This window comes from Pinus tabuliformis, chromosome J (genome assembly GCF_031772625.1).
Source record: "Pinus tabuliformis cultivar Carrire ecotype Pingquan chromosome J, CPIR1, whole genome shotgun sequence".
In the NCBI taxonomy this organism is placed as follows: domain Eukaryota; kingdom Viridiplantae; phylum Streptophyta; class Pinopsida; order Pinales; family Pinaceae; genus Pinus; species Pinus tabuliformis.
In genome coordinates, this window is record NC_142295.1 from 745,498,712 (window position 1) to 745,503,370 (window position 4,659).

A 4,659-nucleotide genomic window follows, 5' to 3' on the forward strand; every position below is an offset into this window, starting at 1 on the left:
CCATGGAACATAGGGCTCATAATCATATTACAAAACTCATAGATCCTCAAGGGATAGAGCTGAGCATGCACAAAGATATGGAATCCATTCTGGTACAACATTTTCAAAATATTGTAGGGGAGCCTACCTTAGATAGATCTCTATTTATTAAAATATTTACTCAGCACATTCCAAAACTGGTGACCAGGGAAGACAATTATAATTTCAATAGGCCAGTGATGGAAGAGGAGGTTAAAGAAGTAATCAAAGAGATGCACAATTGGAAAGATCTAGGCCCAGATGGTTTCAATGTAGACTTCTTCAAGGCAGGCTGGGAAATAGTCAAACATGACATACTCGAGGTGGTGGAGGATTCAAGAATCTCAAAAACAATCCTAAAAGTGCTAGATGCCTCCTTCATAGCCCTAATTTCTAAGCAGGATAAAGCAATGATGCCAGACCGATTCAGACCAATAGCCCTATGTAATGTAGTGTACAAAATTATCTCTAAATTTATTGCAAACAGACTCAAGCCCCTTCTTCGAACTCTTGTGTGTGAGGAGAAAACTGGATATGTGGAAGGAAGGAAAATCCTCAATAACGTCATTCAAGATCATGAGATAGTGCACTCTCTCAAGATTAATAAGCAAGCAGGTATGATCATATAGCTTGGCCTAGCGAAAGCTTATGACAAATTAAGTTGGTCATACATCAGAGAAGTTCTAAAAGCATATGGCTTTGACCATAATTGGAGAGGATGGCTAATGGCTCTGGTAACATCGGCTAGCCTTTCTATCCTTCTCAATGGTTCTCCATCCAAGTCATTTTGGCTCTCGAGGGGTATGAGGCGAGGAGATCCACTCTCTTCCTTTCTCTTCATCCTTATGATGGAAGGATTAGGCAAAGTGATCATTTAAGCCAAGTGGGAAGGTAGAATCCAGGGTCTCAAGCTTACCCAGCATGGAGACTCTTTGACTCATCAATAATACACCCACGGTCAAAGAAGCCAAAGCTTTCAAACAAATTATACAAGATTTTGCTATGGCAGCTGGTACAAAGGTAAGTCTCACAAAACCAAAAGTATTCTTTTTCAACACTGATATTGCTATTCAGAGAAACCTCTCTATAATTCTCAGCTTTTAGTGAGCTCATTTTCCCTCCAAATATATGGGAATAAATCTCACAGAAAAACCTCTGAAAAAGGATGTTTGGGAGCCACTAACTAATAAACTGAAGGACAAAGTCAACAAATGGACAAGAAAATCTCTAAATCTAGGAGGTAGGCTAGTTCTCAGAATGGAAGTCCTACAAACTATTCCAATCTACATGTTTTCATCTCTTCCTGTCCGTAGAGGTGTAGTACAACAAATCAGGAATATTCAAAGAGATTTTCTTTGGGGAAAAGGGGAGGAGAAAAAGAAATGGGCTCTCGTAGCTTTGGACAAACTTTGCAAATGAAAAACTCATGGGGTTCTAGGGCTCCATGACCGAGATACTTCAACAAAATTTTGGGGTCCAAACTTTAATGGAGATGGCAGAAGGAAACAAGAAACCCATGGGCCAAGCACTGGAAACATAAATATGCAAAGGACTGGAAAGAATGGGACCATATTAGAATGACCGAACACATCAGGGGCTCCCATATTTGGAATAATGCTTGGGAGAACAAAGCATTAGTTCAGAAACATAGTTTCTAAGAGATCGGAAATGGGAACCTAGCCTGGTTTTGGGAAGATAATTGGTAGCAGGAACCCGACTTATGCAGAGAAGGATTGGATATTCTCAAAGATGATACTATCAACAAATGACTAAAAAAGGTCAGTGACTATTGGGATCAGACAAGGAACAATAATAAATGGAGAATATGGAAGGTACCAGTTTACAGTGAAGAGACTCCTTTGAAGGCCCAGGATGAAGCTATTGCAACAATCATGGAAAAGAGGAAAATTTTGATCTCAACTTTCATAGATCAACTTAGATGGGGAAGAAATAGTGAGGACAACTTCAATCTCAAAGAAGCCAAAGAAATTGCCACTGGACATAATTTGACAAGCCCTGATAAAATATTGAAGGACTTATCGAAGAACCCTCACTGGATGAAAATCAAACTGTTTGTGTGGATGGTACAACACAAAAAGGTTGTGACTTGGGAAAATCTTAGAAACAAAGGATTTGTTGGACCTTCTAGATGCCAGTTATGTGGTCTTCAGGAAGAAGCTATGCATCACCTTCTTAACCTCTGCACATTCACCTTCACCTTATGGAACTAGGTTGCCTCTATCTTCAGGAAAACTGACCGGGATGAAAATAAAATCTCTAAAACTTTAAAGAATTGGAGGAAAAAACCTTCTTAGAATGAGACAGTCAGCATAGCCTGGACTTTGATCCTAGGCTTTTTGATCTGGAATGTCTTGAAAGAATGCAATAACAAAATTTTCAATGATAAATATGGATCAACCCAAAACATAATAGCTCAGCCCTTAAGGAAACTCAAAGAAATTGTAAATACCCTTTCGAAGCAACCTCCTGAGTATCCTCCATCTCACTAGGAGGCTCCCATTATTTTTCTTTTGGGCCTCCAGAAGCTTGTCCCCCAAGGCACAAACAATATTACAACACGCTCTACAATGGGGCAGGATTACTGGCAGCCACCCCCCCCTTGCTTCTTCAAATTTAATAGAGACAAAGCCTCAAAAGGAAACCCGAGGGTTGCGGGTAATGGTGGAGCTATAAGAGATGACAAGGGGAATATTATAGTTATCTTCCATAGTCATTTAGTGAATGCTATCAACAATATGGTGGAGTTAATGGTCATAGAGCAGTGCTTAGAGATTCTGAGAGATCTCAATATGTCGAACACTATCATAGAGGTTGAATCTGAATTAACAATTAATTCAATAAAAACATATAAAATGGCTTAGCACTAGAGAAAGTCTGGAACCACTAGCGACTTTTGCAAGTCTATCATCATATTCAATCTCATCTAAGCATCCTGAGAACCCTAAGCTTCGTACATATGCGCAGAAATGCCTACAAATTAGCGAACCAGCTGGAAAATGAAGGGGTGCTCTGTAAAAAATATCACAATATACACAAGTGGAAGCTAGCGCCTACAGGGAAATTGCGTGAGGAATGCCATAGTCTGCCGCACGCAGACAATGAACATTACCACAGTATGAAGGAGAAGCAGCAATTGGGAAATTAACCAAATGGAGGACAAGGGTTCATCAAGCAAAATACCACCAAATCAACGCGAGGGGATCTTTCAGACAGACAGAAGGATGTGGAGAAAGAGTAGTTTTCCTTTTGAAAGAAAATAGAGGTTTAGTAGTTTAGTGGTTTATCAGCCGTCCCCAGGCTACCAAGCGGTTTTTCATGGTTTTCACCCGATGCCACTCATCAATCACCACATGGCGGTAGAAGGAGAGAGAAAACTGCCTATATCGGGCGAGTTTTCCTTGTGCTTCTTCTCTGCCTGATATTCTCTTCAACCGTCGGATCCGACTTGTGAAGATCTACGGCCACAGGTCATTGAGCTTGTTGGTAGCATTATCCTCCGAGCTTATCCCGATCCTGGTGGTGTCTCAGGGGTTTCAAACGTTAAAGGACCTCGTGATTTATCTCCCTGGGCGGACCCGCTTGAACTCTTGAATGGGTTTAATTTCCCTTTAGGTCCGGGGTGTTTGTTAATTTGTGTGCTAATTGATTTTCTTAATTTACCCCTCGACCGTGAGATCCTTAGAATCAGATCCTAGAGTCGATGGCGGTCACAGAATCTTGTGGGACCTACGCTAGATTTTTGAAGCATGGCAGAGACTAGATGTTCCTGTAGGCATTAATGTTGGGATTTGTAACATAGTTTTGTAACTTTTTAGTTAATGAATGAGAAGAAAACACTCTTGCTTTAGCAAAAAAGAAAAGAATATCAACTAAGAATATATTTTATATAAAGAAACAAATCAATTAAATTAACCAACCTAGGTCACTCTTAATTCTATATCTAGCAAACACCTAACGATGTCAAATGTATTTTTCTTATAAAAGTGCTTTGCACCTCAACATATTTTCTTTGCTCGTTAAATGGGGCATTAAGATGGATCTAAGTTCATATTCAACTTAAGTCTAAGTAGGCTTTTTAACCAAAATTAATCTGTTTGGGGAAAAAATATTCCTCAATAATATATTTACAAAAAAAATCAAAAAATAAATATAATTAAATATTAATTACAAAATAAATTAAAAAAAATAATTATTTAATTAAAAAATATTTTATATTAAAAAGTAATATATGAAAAAATAAGTGAAACACTTATCACTTTATAAAAATAAAAGAAGACTTATTTCTTTATGCCATATAACATGAAACTAGCCTAGATCCATCTTAATTCTTAATCTATCAAGTTTCTAGTGGGATCAAATGTTTCAAGGTGCAAAAGTACTTTTTAAGCATAGTAATTAGAATGCATGTTTAAATTTATGTTAAAAGTAATTGATCTATCAAGTTTGTCATAAAATTAAATTAAGATAAGAGTTAGATAAATGATTTTACTGATGAAATGATTTATCAAGATTTAGATATGTAATATTGATAAACAATGATATTAAAGCTACTTTAATAAAAAAAATTATATATATATATATATATATATTTATTATTTTTATTAAAAGTGATATTGTAAC